The following is a 19,957-nucleotide window of genomic DNA, read 5'->3' on the forward strand; positions in this document are numbered from 1 at the left end:
CAAATGTGAGCATTCATTTCCTTGAATCTTCAATATTTGATTATTGGTTTTGCCTTCACAAGTGTAATAGTATCTAGTGAATCATTTATGCTTGATATTATAAAGATAGTAACAATCATTGTGAATAAAAATCCCTCCCTTTTTTTTTTTCCAGCACATGGGAGACAGAGTTTGTTTAAGCTATATAAGTTTGTTCAGTTATTGTTTCTATGTGTGTAGAAGAGAGAATTGCTGTGTGTGTGAAAAATGATTACCAAGGAAATTAACTGGAAGACATAGTACATAGCTCCCAAATATTTAATCCAGCAGTTAATCATTTACATTGTGTGGGTCAGGAAGGCCTAATGACTAATGCAGATACTGGTAAAAGCATAAGTCTGAAGTTCCTCATACCAATCTGGCAGCAACCTTTCTTGCAGAGTTCACCAGAAAAACAGAAAAAACTTATAATGTAATCAATAGCTTTCCTCAGAAACTGTTGATTAGTTGACGCAAAATATCTTTCAGAATACTCAGAAATATTGGGCAAAACTTTCTCCAAGAACAGACTGCCTTTATAAGAATTGGTGAGAGCTGGTTTTAAGAACTAGTGTCTAGCATAGATCACCTCTTAAATAAAACAAAGATCAAGTTAGGAGTTTGTATTGTAGCTGTTAGAAAATTTGTTCCCATTTTTCCTGTCATATTTATAAAAATCAAATCTGTACATTTCTTAACCCAGCATGCTTAGGCAATGCAGACACTATGATAACATCTTTACATAGTAGAAAGGGAATTAATAATTACAACCTATCTGACAGAATATAAGCATTCAAGTATCAGCTGTCAGAAAGTGGGACTAAAGATTCATGCAATTAAGAGTAAATTAGATTAGACATGTTTTAAAAAGAGAAACCTTTTTTTATTCCAGCTGGAACTTTATATCTTATATATAAATACACATGTACATACAAAGGAAAGAAAAGCTAAAATAAATCATAGAAGAAATAACTGTGGGAAGATACAGAAGAAGGGCCCAGACACAGATGGTTGCAGTCTGTATTTATTCTCAATAAAATATCAAAAGGCAGCCCATATGATGAGAGAAAATAAATAGTGTATTTGTACTTTAGCCTATACTGTGTTTAAAAAGATCATCCATCCTGTCAGAAAGAGAAATATTACATGTAGAAAATATGAAGGCTGCAATTCGTGTGCAACCTCTGCCACCTCAGTAGCTCTGCTCCCTTCCTTTTGCTGGAATGCCAGGCAAAGATAACAGCAGCTGTGTTGGCAGTGGGCAGATAGAGGCAACCAGGACTACTAATGCTAAAGAGGATAAAATTCCCCTTTGTGCAGTTCTAGCTATTTAATCTTCTTCCTAGCTCTTCCATTGGCATCTATTTGTTTCTGTACCAGGTTCGATCACGCAGTCTCTGCTGCCAGAGTGATGCCACCCCAGCTACGTGTGTTTTTATCTGAACCACCCCAGCTCCAAGTTCTTTTAATTTCTTTTCTTTTCCTTGTTTCTATAATGAGGCTTCCTCCTCTGAATCATTCTTCATACCTTTATTTCAATGACCATAAAGCAGAAAACTACAAAAATCTTGAAAAATATTAGACCTCTTTAATCATTAGAACATAACTTTTTCTTCAGTAAAAACAAATATTTTCCTGATTTTTAAATTATTATCACTTTCCATTTTTTCCTTTTAAAAATAGAAATAATTATTTTGAATTAAGATTAAGAAACTGGTTTTGTGTGCAAATCCACTATTAATAGCTCAATACTGCATGTGATTGGCATCATAACAGATTCAGTCCATTATATTTATTTGTTTATATGTACACTTGTGGGGATGAGGAGATTGTCTTTATATACATTGCAAGTAACCGCATGTCTTCTGAAAAAAATTAAATACTCACAGACTAACCTACTGAATTTATTTCTACATTAAATACTTCATAAACACACAGAAATTTTCCTGAAATCTCCACACCCAAAAGGAAAAAAAAATGAACCATGCAAAAAAAACCCAACCAGAAGAAGTGAGCAATGTTATTTTAGTCCTGATCAGTAATCCAAGGTACAGCAGAACATAATTTCAATAAGAAAAGGAAAGGTACAGTTAAAATCATTACTTTCTTTGTCTTCCTGTTTGTAAAATCAACCCAGAAGTTATTTTTTTCAAGTTTTCAGGGCATACAATAGCTAAAGAACCTTATCACAGTTGTAAAGCATACAATACTAGAAATAGTCCAAGGAAAATGTTAGGCTTTCTGATCTCTTAACATATGATAATAAGGGTACATTATTGAACATGCCACTGTTATCTTGTATATTTTAATAATGGCTTCCTCAACTGTGTAGCTTGTTTAACCTCCTTAGTACTCTGTCATAAAAGTCACCAAAATGAAGAAGTCTATTTTTGCCACAAAAAATGAAAAAAAAAAACCCAAAATTTCATGGGAAATTACGGATAAAAATCTTAAAGTGGTTTTGCATTGAACAAACCCACACTTACTCTGTAACACTAAAAACACAGTCAAAGGTCATCTTGGGGTATTTATCTAAGAAAGCTCTTTGGATCTGGTTCAAAACAGTTTTGCAAGTGACAGTGTATTCATGAATTTGAGTTTTATGGATCTTGGAATGAAGAATAAGCTTAAACTATTAAGTATCATACACAACCCTTCCAAAATGATAGACAGATCATATTTAGAGGCTGATGGTTCTGTTAACAGCATGCCAATGAAAAGCATGGCTTTTAACTTAGGAGTAGAGGGCTTTGTACAAGCAACTATAAATCTTAAGTTCAATTTCAGTGCTGTCATAATATCACTCAAATTTTATATATATATATATTTTTATGCACATCATCTGCAGTCCTAAATATGCAATGGATGGCTAGTTCATGATAAAGAGTATCTTCTTCAAAGTAACAACAGAAAACTAGTTGCATAATTCAAAAGTCTACTATCATTCTAGCTGGAGAAATGGTAGGTACCTGACCTCATAATGGCTATGCTGAAAAATTTCAACTCTCTATATTGAAAGTTCAGATTTTACACTCAGTTCAGTATTTATGGGTTTAAGGATCAGCATACACTCAATTTCTCAGTAACAGGAAGTGCCAAATACCACACTGCACTATGACGTCACTTGCGGCAGACCCATTACTCCTCCCTGACTGCAAAAGTAATCCTTGTAACAAGAGTTGTTTCTGATGCTTACAGCCACATCTCTCTCTTTGTCCTTGTTTATTTTGTTAATCAAGTTTAGTTGTAAAAGCTATTCTCAAATAACTGAAGCTTGTTGATCTCTTTCCAGACATGAAACCATAAATTTGATGTTTTCTTCTTTTGATTGTGAGGATAAATTTAATATTTTATATCAATATTTTAGGACTATCTGCAAACTAGATGCCTTATCCAAAATATGGTTAATCTTTCTAAGATGCATCCACCTTTCTTTTTTATATAGTAACAAGCTCATTTTGTTCAAAGCTATAATAATAAAAGGCATAATAGCTTGGTTTATTCAGCTTTATAATCCTCTAAGGCAATGCTGACTGAAGGTTGAATAAACATTTGGTTTATGATATTGGTAGACTCTTAAGAGATAAAAAAATAGGGATAAAGTCTTCCAAAAACTAATGAGATATTAATATGCAATAAAATTAAGCAAATATATTTTAATCCTTCAAAATCAAATTAGAGTGCTGGCATATATTATTAACCTGTTAAATACAGCAAAATACAGAAGTTACCCAATGGACAGTTCTGTTTCCTAGAGAGCCACTGATTACTTAATTCAAGATAGTCTTGTTAGTCTCACTGTCCAACATAGATCGTACTATGAGGTAATGGTGCATCTCTGCAAGATGCAAACATTCAGAGCTCTTTGAAAATTGCTTATCCATAATGATTATGCAGCATCGAGGGTATTGCAGTATAAATTATTGGGTTCAATCATCTGAACTAAAGCACTGCTTTAAGTAATTGTTTTATACATAGCTGTGCGACACCAGCTGAGCCTAACCGCCTTCAGTCACCACTTTTAACATTAGCAGTTAAGCCATCTTAAAGAAGCTTAGACATTCAGAAAATAAACTCTATCTGAACCCTTTGTTGCTCCCAGGAAAATGCCATTTGAATTTTAATGCTCTCATTCACAGACTGTCTAGATCCACCCAGTTTTATTTCACAGTTCTTTGGTCTGTATCAGACTTTTCTAACAACCAATATTTACTGCAAAAATGGAGTTTCAAGGCACCATACATGTTTATCTTAATCAAATTATTGATAATTGAAAAGAAATAATCAGATTTCCACAATCTCAAAAGCCCAGTAAAAACTTTCTGCCATGACTTTTGCACTTCTGTTACTATTGAGACACTTATATTGTTTTTGGTTTTGAGAGGTGTGGGCCAAATCGGCACAGGGCATTTTTATCAAAGCAGCCTCAGCCTCTTTGTATTTCTCCATGCTTGAATACATCAAGTAATCCTTTGTTTATCCTTGCTTCTCAGCAAGACTGATTTGGAGCTCTTCTTAAAACCACTCCTGGCCCAGAATTCAGCCTCTTGGATGTAAAAATTGAAATTTTCCTTGCAGTTCTTTCAATGAAAGATCACCAACATGTAATCTTTCTTCTTTGGACTTATTAAGTTAGCCTGAACCTCAGAAAATAATTCCATTATCATGAGTACCACATCTGTGCACCAGTCTTGCAACCCAGAAGTACAAATCTGGCACATTTGTATTGCATTATTCATAGACAATGATACAGAGTTTACATCAACTTGATTCCTTTGTCATGTTTTTTATAGCTCAAGCTGCCATGATGAAGTTAACTCCAAAACATTTTAAAAATGTTTGTACATAGGGACTTATCCTTGACATGTTGAATGACAACAGATTTGATTCTATGTTAAAAACCTAGATATTTAAAAAATTGTTGAACTCTGGCAGAAATATGTTTACAGCTCAAGGCTTAGTTAAGAAGACTGTGTCTAGTATCTGCAAGGTATCAAATTTAGAATCTGTCTGAAATTTTAACTTGAATATATTCAATTCTAGAGTGTCAAGTCAACCTCTGTTCAGTATAGCAAAGAGTAAAGAAGAAAATGAACCCTGCAAGCAGCCATAAGAAGGAGCACTATGACTTCTCACAAACCCAGCTTGCAATGTAGGGTAGGGACTATCCTGGAAAGCAGGTCCTCTTCATATCTTCTATTTCTTGAGAGCACTAGCAAAAGTTTAATGAGACCTGGATATCTAATCTTTGTAGGTCACCTTGAAAGATTCAGTTTTCATCTTTAATGTTTTTCTCTCATTTCCTGTAGCAAAATTCACCCTCCAAAGATCACAAAATCTCATAAAGACCTACTATCAAGACTTGAGACTCACTGTCCTCCTTTAAATCTGTCTGAAAACTGAGGGTAGGTTGCTTTGCAACAGTGGGCTTTCCGATGGATCAACTATGGTTTTGCCTCTGCCACTCAGTGCTGAAATAGGCACCATCTATTCCACAGCCAGAGTCAACAGTGTACCCTGTACTCTAGTGATTTTGACAATACCAAAATACTGTGATAAAGCCTGAATCCTAGTCTGCACTGCCAAATGTCACAGCACTTTACAGATCCAGGCATAACCAGAAATTTTCAGATACCTTTTAAGGCACAAATATGACCCAGCAATCCTCATTACACCATTTACAAAAATGACTGCTTCACCTTCATTTTTATACTGTTTTCATTTTATGCATCTTCTAATTTTAAGAGAAAACAGTGATCTTGGAGCATTCTTCATGGGCTTCTGGTATTGTCTCCATTCCTTGACATCAGCAGTCAGCACAGTCAGAAGTGAAAACCTGTTTGAGAAAGTCAAATTATAAAAATGCAGCACAAGATAATACTGTTTCCCCATGACTTCCCTTTCTCGCTTGTTCAGGAACAAGTATTCTAATAAAATTCAACCTACAACATGCTGGAGCCAAAATGCACCTTTTCATTATCTTTAGAAAGCTACATTATGAGGTTTAGAAAATCTAAGAGGGATCAGATTGTACTGATCAGTTTTCTTTTAGTCTGTAATACACAAACTATAGAGTGGTAGTTCTAGATTCTGGATATAAATTTTATGAATATTAACTGTCCATGAGAACCTCTTTTCTTTCTCTCTCTGTTGTTTTTGTTCCTACTGTTGATGACTGCTATGTATCAAAAGACAATCAATATTTTAAGGCCTTGATATAAATACAAAGGGGATTTTTGGAACCTATTCTCTGTTAATGATACTGGAATTAGTAAGAATAAAATAGTTTTAGAACTTCAGTTTGCGTGAGTTTCTAAACACAAACCTGAAATCAATCTGTGGCTTTGTTAAGCTGTTGGGCTTTTGACTAAGACTGTTATTATTATTTTAAAAAAAGCGCTTTTCCACAGGAAATATATATTTAGAGTAGTATGCTATTAAAAGTGAGATTTTCATTGTTGTGTCTCTCTGTTTAAAAGAAAGGTATTGTGTAAATCAGGAAGAGGATGTAAATGTGAAACCAAAGATTTTCAAATTTATATTCTATTAAATCTACACTTAGGGCTCTTTTGTCTATCAGTGTATTTTTAGAAATAAAATTGAATACCTGGTGATATAGTGCCTTTATCACTGTGTGAAAGAATACCGCAGATACCAATGCTGTTAAGATGCTGTTTGATGTATACTTCTCAGCACAAAGAATTGATGTGTCACCTATCAAAACAGAGATCAGGAAATACTTGTGAGAATGGATTATCTGTGTCCATCCACACAGTAATAGTAAGGAAGAAGGATTTAATCTGGATTTCACTGAGGATATTGTGAATCTTCTGTTGACATCAATGTGTTTTTGAAGAAGTCCGTGATAAGCATTACAGTACATTAACAGATCTGCTTTCAGTGCAAAGGATGAGCAAGCATATTGCAGATTTTAGGTGTAGGTACCCTTCAAAACTATTCTAAAAGTGTACGACACTTTACAAGAACTGTAGAAATGGACTACCCACTTGCAAATGTGGAGGGAGATAAGGTAGAGTGGATACTCAAAGTGCAGCTGTCCAGAACAGTGGAATCAATGCAGTTTTGACCTGCTTTATTAATGCCAAATCTTTAAGGAATTGAAACAATTACTGTATGTTTCATGAATGTTGCATTAGAAAAAGTGTAGAAAGTTCCAGTACACTTTAACAAGGATCCCGTTATGACAAATGACCGTTTTTCTACTCACTGCATAGTGCTCTCCCCTTAGAGGTATCGTGCCTGGGCAGAAAAAACTCAGAGCACACTACATTCAGTCTTATGCATTTCCTGCCTGCTCAGTTGCACACAGCTTGTTTTATTCCAAGCTCTATGTGGGGAAATTTCATCTTGCAGCATTCAAAAGATAGGAGACATCAACCTGCTGGTGAATCCTACTGACAGACGTTAAGGGCTTGAAAGTAATGGGGAGGGATGCTAGAAACTAATGAATTCTCTCAGGCATTTCCCACTCTGCCGTCTGAGGATGTCTGTACCTGGCACAGTTATCCCTATACTGACTCATAATCCCTGTATTTCCATGAGCTCCTGTTGGTGTTGTCATTTAAATTCTGATATAACTAAGAGGACTACACCATATGGTGGCATTGCTGCACTGGGTACTGTTAAATACAGAAGTGACGTGAATTGCACATATGAAGCCATATTTTTAGTATTCAGAATGACAACATAGGCCAGATTTTTCCAAAACTCTTACTTTTCATGAGGGCATCAAAACAAGGCCCAAATTTTCAAGCTTTCCACTTGCTGCTCCTTGTACTGGGACACTGTTAGATTTTTCAGAAGAGTTTTCAGTCACAAGTACTATAATCTTTTGATTATGTTAATCTGCTCTGACAATGAGTGCTGAAATGCTGAAGTGTCCCCATAGGCTGGAGATTTTTATTTCATGTAAATGTAAATCTAGCTACTCATGGAGTCAGCTGGGCTTGCTGTGCCTCTCCTCACTTACAGATGTGTAACTCCATGGGCATTACTCCCGAACACACTGATCTAAGAGGACAATCAATTACATATGCAGAAAACCTTCTAAGGGAGCACAAAGTCCAGTATGATCCTTCTGTGAATGTCATTAAAAATTCTTGGTTACTACCTCTGGTTACTTCTCTTAACTGAATGGTAATGTTTTCTAAACATTGTTAGAAGTAGAATTCTGTTTTTCTGTGCATGTGATTACTACATGTGATTCTATCTAAACAAGAGAAAGAGGGTATATCTCATGATTTTAAAACTGGTTCAGTAGTTTTGAAATATTTTTGAGCTGGGCTAAAAGCATATTTGAACTTGCTAGTGGAGAGCTTATTTGCATTTTTCAATTTTTCTATTGTTATTATTCTGGTTACTGGATTAGAAATGGCTATAACCTATATATGCTGGTCAGACACAAAGATGGAGTCCCTTACAATGTGCGGAGGTTGGATGAAGACCTACTAGCAAAAAGTGAGACAAGTTAACAGGTAAAGGTACTAATGGTACCATTTTATTGAGAATTTTTTGCTAAATAACACAATATTTACAGTACAATGAAGTAACAATAAAGTTTGACTAATGCTCCCAAAATAGGTAGGCAGATTTTTCTTCCTTCCTTCCCTCCCATTCCATTCATCTAAGTTGTAGCTCTTTTTTTATTATATTATCATGTGGAAATAATCTCTATTCTTGGCTCAGTTTCTGCTAGTGAAGGTTATTGAAAATACGGGAAAGAAATCTTAAAAGACCAAGAATATTTTTTAAAGAATCTTCACTCAAAACTGGGTTAAATTTACTAAAAAAGAAATGCCATACTGAGGCAGATCATTAGCCCATTTAGGACAATACTTTGACTCTCATGAAAGCAAGAGACGCTATTGTGGGAGACTAACTGTGATTAGCAACATTCCTTTCCTCTTGGTGACATCCAGCATCCAAAATCTCTGTATTAGTGAACTTCGACGTCATGTCCCTGACTATGACATTTAGTATGTGCTCCTCACACACTGGATTTTCACAACTTTCCTTATTATTCATTTATGATCTTGCTGATATTATTTGTGTCCACAACCACTGGTTGCAAGAGTTTCTAGAAGTCCTCTGTCCACTCTGCAAAAAGGTACTTCCTATTGTCTGGTTTAAACTCACCTTCTGTTAAATTCAGTTACTGCTCAGTCAGCTAGTACAGTGTGAGGTGGTGATAACAGTTCCACATATACCTTATTCATCATTTTATAGGTATTTCAAACATTTGTCCTACTCCATTTTCTTCTCTTGAAACTGAAGGGTCTCAGACTCCTTAGTGTTTCTTTGCAAGGCAATGGCTTTACCTACTTACTTAGTTGCTCTTCTCTGTACTTTCTCTAACTCCACTTCTATTTTTGAGATGCAGAAACCAGAAATACACACAATATTCAGCATATGGGGATATCAATGTTTCAAATAGTAGCAAAATAATATTTTTTTTGTTTTGTTACCAATACTCTTTTGCTTTATTCACAAGCTTGCTCCTGATGGTGTCCCTCCTTTTCAAACAGTTAATTTCACATAGCTGGCAATGATGAATTGAATCACTCTTCTGAATTGTACCTCCCATTTCTGAGCTCAGCATCACAGAAATATGATTTGTATTACTTTTTCTGCCTTAAAGTTATCTACTCTGAAGCTTGTCTGTTGCTTTTTTTCCCTGTTTACTCACTTTTGACAATCCTTACCAGCAGCACGGTATTTGACTTCCCAAAATAACTTACTCTCATCTGCGAAATTGAAGATTTTACAATTCAATCCCTTTCCCAGATTATTGATGAAGATCTTGAACAAAACTGGTCTGAAAGAGAATCATTAATGACCTCTCTACCAACTCTTGACCTCTCCAAAAATTACCATTGAACCCTTCCATTTGTGTCCTATCTAACCATCCTTTAATCCACACAAGAGCTTTTTATTCAACTTTAAAGCACTTTTGTTTCCTCAAGAGCCTTTGGTTAAAAAAATGTCAAAATATTTAGAAAATAAATGTGTTCAGACCACTCAATCCCCTTTAACCACACATTCACTGGCACACTCAGTAAACCAGAATGATGAAACCACCACTAGTGAGGCAGGAATAACTCTTACTGGAATCCTCACAATAAATCACCTTCATTCATATATTCAATGACCTTTTATTCATCACAGACTCTATAGCCTTGTTATGGGGAGAAGGGCAAAAGTATCACATTGTAGGTCCCAGGACTTGCACATCCAGACGGCTCTTTAAGGATGGGATTATTAACCACCACTTCTCTAGTGCAATAGACTATGCACCTTTATAAAACACTCTTCAAGTTCTGTTATTCCTCTTAATTCCTTTTATTTTTTAAGATGTCATATATTACAAGCTTTTCTTTCTTCTCCTTTGTTCAGGCCTTCCATTCTTTTCCTTTTTCCATTTCCCATCATTTGGTATTATAGCTTTTCTCTTGACTCTTGAAGAGATTTCATTTGATTACTTCATTTTCTCCTGGAATTGCAGTACACAGTTTGACTGGACTTGCAATACATAGTCCAGGCTCTTGCCTGCTGCTCTGTTCTTTTAAAAATGTTTTATTGTCTGGTTGAATTTTTCATTTTGTTTTATTTTTTACTGCTTCTTTTTTAATCTAGTGTTTTTTCTTGAAACTGATTATCTGTCTGCTGGATTTATTTGTCATTTTCTCTCATGATACAATCTTGTACTATATTGTGATCACTCACAGAGTGGCTCACCTACTAGTAACTCTTGAGTAAAGTCCTGTGCACCCCTTGAGACCAAGTTCAGAGTAATGTCTGGGGGTTTTCCTCAGCTTCCGAAACAAGCTGGTGTAGGAAGGAGCTTTTTATTGCATTAAAAATTTTTTTCTACATCTCATCCCTATGAGGCACTGAACTATATATAGATAGTTAAAATGTACTATAATTTTATCTATCTTAAATGCAGCTTCTTCAGTTTTACTGAAGAAAATGTTGTATTTTTACTATCAAAGTTAGTTCTGGATTTCACCCTAACAGATTCCTTAGTGCTCTTTTTCCCACAATATCATACTCAAATTTCCCACATTATATTTGAACTTAGCATTATCTTTCTGGTACTGTGCCTCACTCACACTCTCTTATTCTCTCTGTACTATCAAAAATGATGTCCTAGCACCACAATGTAACCTTTTTTACCTCCCTTCAACAGTCTCTGTGATGTGTTTTCTGTCAAGTTTGCTGTGTGTGCCAACCATTTCAAATTTTTTACCATTTTTAGATTTCTACTATTGCTGTAGAAGCACCTATAATTTTTGGCCTTGCTCGGCATTGCAAATGCTGCTCAATTGACACTGTAAGCAGACTGATTAGCATTTTCCTTTTATCACAATTCTCTATTTATGTCCCTGCTGGCCTTTGTCGAGGTGCATAGAACATTAGCCACATCTTCTTTGAGGATTGCATCAGACTGAATCAAGCACTCCTCGGTGCTTTTCAGCTTTCTCTTTGCTTCTAGTATAGACAATCCTCTGTGATAATTTTAATGTCCAGTGCCAGAAGCTTTGGTTAAAGTAAAGCCTATTTTTCTAGGATAGGACAGTCCTGAAACATTTACCAGTTTCTACTACAAACAAATCCCTCTGTTCTACACCTTTGAGTCAACTTTGCCTTGAGGGTCTGGACTTCTGCCCACCCCATGGGCCTTACACTGGAATTGTCTTTATTTTAGAGAAAAGAGGTGATGAAGGCCAGTGTCCTGCCCAGGTGCTTGTATTTGCCATACAGGCTGTTTCTCCTGTACTTCCACAGGGTGATGGTACCAACACAGACCAAGACCAGCAGCTCTTTTCCTGTTTGTCAAACCAAAGTAACCAAAGTAAACTAAGACCTGAAGTCTGTTGCCTTTGCACCCCACAGGCAAAATGCTGTGTGATCCTCTCCAAACTCAGCTATCCACATGCCTATGAAGCAAGGATCCCACTTCCACCACCTGGTTCTCTCAGCCCAGAAAATCCCCTGTGCAGGAACATCCTCAGCACAAAAAGACACCATGGCATCATCTGGGTGCTGGATCTTATTCAAGATCTATTTTACCTTTATTAAGCTAGGTAGCAACAAAGTCAAATCTGGCCTGAGACCTACTGTGCTTGCCTCCCAGGAGCCATCCTGACAAGCTGTCAGAACTCCTGAAGGCACTGCCATTGTTCTCTTCACTGTCAGTTATGGAGGCAAAATTGATGCAAAATGCTTCCTTATCTTGATGTGAAAAGATTTTATTTCCCTATATACACAGGTGTCTACAATTACTCAACATGTAAAGAACTACTAAATTAGACCTAGGGTGTTTACATCCTATATTTTTCATATTTTTGCTCTAATCTTATTTCCTGCATGAATTTATTTTCCCTGCAGACTGATTCAAAGAAGAAAAATTCTAATGTGGTTTTCATATATATTAAGAGTATGGATCAGAAGAATATGATTTGTTTTCATTTCATTTCATTAACTTAGCATTTGATATGACATGATTTCTGTGAATTTGCATTGATGTAACTCAAATGTAACATTATTTTTTAAAACTCACACACAGCTTACACATTTCATTTATGATTGAGTCCTCAACTGCAACAAACTGATATCTTGTCATTACATGATTGTTGCTCGGTGAGGATTTGGCTCTGTAATTTTAAAAGAAGGGTCTCTTCACCAATGACAGCAAGCCACTCTGAGATATATATATGAACCAGCCATATATCTAGCCAAAAGAGCATAGCTTTAGGCCTTCACTTTCAGGTATACATAATGACTCAAATATCTAAAAGTTAGTTGACTAGATAAAACCAGGTATCTAATCTTGTTTCATAGTAATGGTGAGAAATAGGATTAATTGTATTCTGGAAATGCTGTTTAGATGCTTATCTCAGGAAAGAAAGGAAAAGGAAACTGGTAATGTCTCCAGACCTGTTGGAGTAATATAAGAAATGAGAGAATTCACAGCAACATGCTAGAGATGATATCTGTAAATAGGCAGCACTGATGGGGTGAATGGAAAAGAATAAGAAAGGGTGGGCAACTAAAGTTCCAGATCATCAGATTATAGCTATAACTATTTTCTTTCTTAAAGGACCATGCCAGCCTATACCACACATGACTAGAGAAAAAAAAATAAAAACGGGAGGACACAGACACAGGGGAGGACACACAAAAGCAAATGTTAGACTTTTGTAATTATATGGCACATTTAGAAATATTCAGTTTTCAAGTGCCACCCCCTAGATGATGACTGTTCTGGATAAGTACATCCTGAGGCAAAACCTATCAAGTTCCTAACTCAGATCAACAGCTTGAACAAAATAATGATAATATCTACTTTTCTTCAGCAAGCTGTGATTTTGGCTCTGTAATTTCTCTTTAAAAGCTCTTCAGAAATAAGAGAAAGCCACTTCAGGACAATTATAAATCAGTTGCTGATGCACTTTTTTAGTAGCTGTATTATCTTTCTCTGATGATTCACATTTGCTCTGACTTAAAAGCTCAACACAGTCATAAACAAATTGGAAATATCTTTCAAGACAACACAGTCTGACTTTGAGTAGATGCAACTTCAGGCATGTAAGCATGAGAACGAAGCAGCAGCATTTCTCATGACTAGCCTTTAGCAACTCCATTGGGATCAAAGACTGTAATGGAAACAGAGTCACTGGGGATGTCCAGCCCTCTGGAGATGGCACTAACCTCACTCTGCATTATCTCGCATCGGTACATTACAGACCAACAAAGCTTTTGGGGCTGGGGAGAATAATTTCAGGAACCCTTCACAAAAATTTGGGGAAGAAAGCAGACATATGCAAGACAAAGGGAAATCAAGAAAATGAAAAGAATATGGCTAAATATCTCCAAAGAACAAAATCATCCCTTGACACACTGCAGAATGCCCCTTGGCATTTGCAGAACTGTGCCTGCATTCTGCTGACATTCCTTTTTTCATTTTGTGGAGTTTTCTTCAAGAAAAACTCGGATAAAGGGTTTAGGAACTTCCATGTTCATAAGATGTTGAATTACTTGATCTCATTGACACAGTCATTGCACAGAGGGCAATGAGAGAGAGCAGTCATTAAAAGAGAACACTTGAGGGTGTATTTGTCAGTATAAACAGAAAATAAATATTTCTACATTCATTACAGCCACAGTGGCTTTTTTATTGCTGTTGCAATGTAAAAACACAGTTAAGACAACCTGCCATGACTTCCTGAGAATATATTTTCAAACATATATTTTAACTACATGCTTTTATTTTTTAAAACACTATAAGACAACTTAGGTTACATTAAAAATGATGCGGAGACTTCAAGAATGAGGTTAAAAAGCTGGGTAAAGTACTCTATAAATGTAATCAGGCTCAAAACAGACTGGTGATCAAAATAAATGCACATCTGAACATTTCACATAAATGTAAAAAAAAAAAACAAACCCAAGTTAAAACACTCCTTCCACTTCCTGAGAGTCACAGAAAAAAAATCCTTGAAGTGTTTAGGTAAATTTTTAGTTAAAGACTGATGTAACGTTGTCAGGAAAGGAGCTCTACTGCTCATGTACAAATAGATCTCTTCCACTGATGCGTCTTTCACTACCAGAGAACAGGGGAGGGAACCTTGTCCTTCTACCTCCCCTTTCTCCCTGGGAACATCAGGTACAGAGGGGGACAAGGTGAGAGCCACCTCATGGGTAGGTATTGTCCAGCAGAAACACCTTCCCTCCAGCACTATGGCAAAACTGAAAGAAGCAGAAGCACAGTGCAAATCCACCCCTGAGATCACGAACATGGGAGCTGTCTTTTTTACAGGGCAAGAGCAGAACTGTCACAGTTTTGTCTGGGAGGAGTGTTTCCAGGAGAAGCTGCATAAATCTGCAGTCCTTAAAGAGCTATAGTAAGAATACAGATGTATTGACAACGAAACTATAGCCACTTTATTTCTCCTTTGAATAATAAATCTCATGACACACATGACTGAGATGGGAGTCCAGCATTTTGACCAAAGTCAAAGCACCAGTTTGTAAACTGGGGTACAAAAAGGAGCTGGGAGAGAGAGACTCCCTTTTGCTCAATCAAAATTGAGTCCTGTCTATATCTCCAAGACACCTGGAGTTAGTTTCACTAACACATTAGGATTTTATTTAGTTAAAAGAGAAATTGCAAGGCAGAAAGAAATAATATTCTCTGTAGAAAAGAAGCTTTTTCCCTTCCTTTCTCTTCGAAGAAGCTGAGTACATGGATTTAGGTTTTAAATAGAATGAGCATTTCTGAGGTTAAAGAAAAGCATTTTCTCACTGAAAAGAGTTCACTGTCTAGAAGCAAAAAAATGGTGGGGGTATGGGGGCAATGAGTTTCATTATCTGAACTTTGAATCAAAATGCACCAGAATCTGGCATCTATCCACATACCAAATGGTTCCCTAAAGGAACAGTCCTATACTGAACTAAGGTTAAATGAGGCAGTGTCAGCTACTGAAATGGAATTTGCACAATGAAATTTTCTGAATTCTTAAGAAAACTGCTTCTTGTTGGGAGAGCAAATGGTATGTTTCTTTAATTATTTTTTCATAACAAATGAAAAAAATTTAAACATGCCTTTTGCCTTTTAGAAAACTTTGTACACAATTCAAGTATTTATATGAGTCATATATTATAGCAGAAAAGTAAGGTGCTTTTTCTCCTACTTTAAGTTTTCAAATTAGAATGAACTGGTACCCTTTTATGGATAATGATCAGAATGGAAGACTGCAAGAACAGAACAAAAGAAAATAAGTAAAAATACCAAATTTTGAAATCACCAAAACACACACTGAAGACAAACATAATACTGAACCCAGAAAACACTGAGCTAGTGGAAAATAAAACAAAAGTTATAGGGGTATATCTCCCAGGACATCTGGTTTTGCTTCAAAGAAGATTTTATCTGAACAAGAGTGGAAAACTTTTGCAGGCAGAAGATAAAATATGCTCGCAACCAGAAGATAAACTATCATGAAATGAAATGGATTAGGATTTGTGAAAAAAAGCAGTAATCAGCTTGGAAAACAGCAGTAAAAATGTCTAGACCTGTATGCTTCTGAAACAGAAAATTCTTACCTCTGAAATTTGTTCCATCTCACATCAAGCAGGTCTGTCACTGAAATCCAAGAACCCAAATTTCCTAAGGAGCAGTGTCATTTTGATTTATACTTCTAGTATTATGGAAGGAAAATACCTCTCTCTTTTTACCACCAAAATTGTAAATGAATCTGGCTTGGGGTTCTCATCCAAGTTAATCTGCATTCTCTTAGCAATATAAACTACTAATTTTGCATTTGGATTATGGAATGAAGAAGAATAATGTATTCATTTATAACATTAATTTTCCATTTCTGAATTACTTGGAAATTTACTAATTAAAAGCAGCTCTTCTCAACTAATTTTCTATATAATTTTTCTTGGTCAGGTTTGTATTGTAAAGGATACTCTCTTACTGACATTCTAAATTAGAATAAACTCTAAAACAAGAATTCTTCCATCGGTGACATAGTTCTCCTTGGTTATATTAAACTAAACATACACAAAACTATGTTCAAAGCATGCCAACTAGATTCCCTTGATGTCTTCTCTTTTAGGGGTCCCAGCCTCACAGGAAGTTGGACTAATTTTTTTTATCTTTCCTTATATGTTTAAATATATCATACAGTAAGATTAAATCTATTAGACTGGCAAGTGTGTGAAATATATTTATACAGAAGAGAATAAATACTGTTAATTAAAACAAGACTGTTTACAACATCTAGTGCTAACAACTAATTACTATCTATTTAAATACTTAGCAAAAAGAAAAGCAGAATTTTACCATGTGAAAGCAAATGCTGGTAATTAATTTGCAAATCTTTTGAAAAACTTGCAAGGAAATCAAATCCAACAATAACGAAAAATTACTCTTGAGTTACATGCACATGACCATGCTATATCCTTACCCATTAATTACTTTGTGAAATTTTGAGCTTTACAACTACAGCTGCCAAGATTTGGTCCTATTTTCAGATGAATTCAGGAACAATTCACTGTAGAGGTGCTCATATTCTTAGTGATCCCAAAAGAGTGCTGTGGATCTGTACCTGAATGTAAAGACCCTCTCCTCAAGGCCTCTGGTCTCCAGCTTTGCCCACTGTGTTCACTATAAGAGTATCAGAGATTTGGTGCATCATCTGCCACACAAGTATTCACCACATAAACAATTCTCTAGCATTCAGACATGAAATTTAAGGAAGCAAAACCCCAATATGCACCTGCTCTGTCTGTATGCACATGTATTCTACACACAGATAAGAAAACATGCTGTAAGCAGGTTCATACATTTAGATAAAATATAAACAAACTGTTGGTGTTCATTAATTTTAAAAGTAGAGTATTCTGGTAATGACATTGTATATGAAAAGAATAAAGTAGTGGATAGAAGAAAAAACAGAGAAAATAATCCCAGTATTCTTGCATTTTAGGTCGGAATTCTAGGTTGCTATATGCTGTAAATTCATGAGGGGGAGGAATTTAGTGACAGACCAAAGTCTTCAGGCCTTAATTAATGTCACAGGGATGATAGATCTGCAGTGCACTCATTGCATTTCATACAAATGACTACACAAGTCACCTTTGTTACTGCTAACTGCTCTGTGGGAAGAAACAAAGCAGTCACAGACATGAAACTATAAACCAAAAAAAAAAGTCTTCAACCACAATTATCAAAGGTACTTGAAGTGATGTACAAGTTTAAATTCCATAGAATTTCAATATTCTTTAGGTGTGTACATCTTGCATTTGTACTGAAAACATCAGCTGCAATACTTTCTTTCTTCTAGCCTACACTCTATCAGTTTAGGAAATAAAGGGTAATATTAATGATGTTAAAATTGCACTTCAATTTCTAATGATACTGTTAAAATCACATTGGCATTTGTTTTAAGAAATTGTGATTGATACATGATCCTCTGCAGGCTTCAGCTGGGAGATATCTTTCTCTTTCCATCACCCAGTTGAACACTTAGCTAAGAAATCACATTTCTTTGGCTTTCATGATTGTAAATTATTTTTATTGGCAACACTTATTTACAAAGAGACAAGTGTTTTTTTTTTCAGTGAATAGTGTTCCATGGGGCATAGCTGATGTTTTGAATAGATTTTTTGTATAAATTTTAAGAACTTGTGAAAGCCATGTGATTTCAGGACAGATTGATTATGAACTCAAGCTCCTCTTGAGATCAAAGATGGCCTGCCAGACCTCCTCAGAAGTGGATCCAAGAGGCTTTAATTATCTGGAATAAGTCTATCATGTCTGTGTTTGCTCTGCTCTCATGCAAAAAAAAATCCCAAAACAAAAAAAAAAAAAAAGCAACAACAAACTTAACTAAACTTAAACCAAGGACTATCCCATTTTTCCAGCTGTGTACCATGTTTCAGGTATTTGTTCCTTGAAGTTTCTGTCTAAATCTGAATTCAGACTTTAAAATGAAACAGAGGTCCATTCATCACTACAGAGCTATCACAGTGGAGCAAAAAAGTCCAACTAGACCAACACTGAGGCTGCCCAGCTATGGGTGGGGATGCAGCCCTAGCACACCACAGCCTCTGCTCTTCCTGCAGCTGCTGCAGGAGAGCAGCTGAACTGAGTGTCTAGGAACAGCTGAACTGCCTCAGTGTATGCATTGCTGGGTGCAAATTGTGCTGATTCAAGAGCTGCTTCCAAGCCACACTCAGTAACTGTGCTGCAGGAGCTTCTTCCTCCAGGAAAAGGGCAGGGCTGCTGTGACATCTATCATTTCAGACATGCCAGCAAAATAGGGTCCACAGCCTGACATGTGGCAAATGGTCATCCTAGTTTGTCAGAAACTTCAGAAAATAAACAATTTCACCTGTTTAGATATCGACATTATCACATGCAATCTCCTGTTGAATGACAAAGATCTTTTGTTTACTTCTTTAATCAATATGTTCATCCAGCACTATATCTGTTTCAAAACATAAGTCACTGATCACACTTCTCAGGGAAATGTATGTCACATATTCAATATAACTCAACATCAGTGATAAGCATTAAAATTATCTAATTTCACTTTGAAAACAGAACACTTAACCTTTGGAAAGAAAATTCATATTATATATCAGACCAAATCTCTCTGGATGGCAGTCAGAGGGGCAAGGTGGTGGTTACAGCACCAGCCAGGAGGCTGAGTCTCAGAATCAGTAGTTTCCCATGTTTTGCATTTTAAAGGCATCCAAGCATTAGCAGATCAACTCATAACCCTTAGTTATCTTGGTTTTAATGAATGTTAATCTTACAGAAGGAGGAGATTTTGTTACAGTAAATGTTCAGGTTCTAAATCTAAACTGGGGATCTCAGAAGTTTGCTTATAAAATGCAAGCATATAGGAACAATTTTAAAATAAGGATCACAAATGTTTCATGTCTGTGTACATGTCACAGGGTGAGAAAATATTGCAACATGGAAAATGGAATAAAAGATCTGCCAGAAGGCTGTAAATTATATTAAAATATCAGAGCCATAGATTTACCCTGCACACAAGTGCAGAAAGGAAATACACACTTCCCAAAACACACTACTTGATCAACTTCACCAGCACTACTATGCCCCATGACTCTAAAAAAATTCTGGCCACTCAGTGTCTTGACCTAGCATTCAATAACTGTGGTCTAAAAGACGGACCAGAAAAAAATAAGGTCCTGTATTTATTGCTTAAATTATCATAATCTAGTGTAATCCCACTTCTGCAACACCTCTCCTCAGCCCTTTTTCACCCTGTACAAAAACAGAACAGTGTGTCCTGTCCATAGGGGCTGACAGTCATAACCAAATAAAGATAAGATGGGGCCAGATAACTAAGTCCCAGGAAACATGGAGATAATG

General features: G+C 36.0%; 1 long non-coding RNA gene across 1 annotated transcript in view; it reads right to left on the reverse strand.

Moving 5' to 3' along the window:
• Nucleotides 1-1,557: 1,557 nt before the first annotated feature.
• Nucleotides 1,558-19,957, reverse strand: part of LOC139671926 (uncharacterized) — a 43,525-nt gene continuing 25,125 nt past the window's right edge. Inside the window, exons 2-3 of the long non-coding RNA XR_011697821.1 lie at nt 6,626-6,732; nt 1,558-5,854 (exon numbers count right to left, since the gene is read on the reverse strand). This is a non-coding gene — a long non-coding RNA (uncharacterized lncRNA). The remainder of the gene's footprint in view (nt 5,855-6,625; nt 6,733-19,957) is intronic.

The sequence above is a fragment of the Pithys albifrons genome, chromosome 5 (genome assembly GCF_047495875.1).
Source record: "Pithys albifrons albifrons isolate INPA30051 chromosome 5, PitAlb_v1, whole genome shotgun sequence".
Classification (NCBI taxonomy): domain Eukaryota; kingdom Metazoa; phylum Chordata; class Aves; order Passeriformes; family Thamnophilidae; genus Pithys; species Pithys albifrons.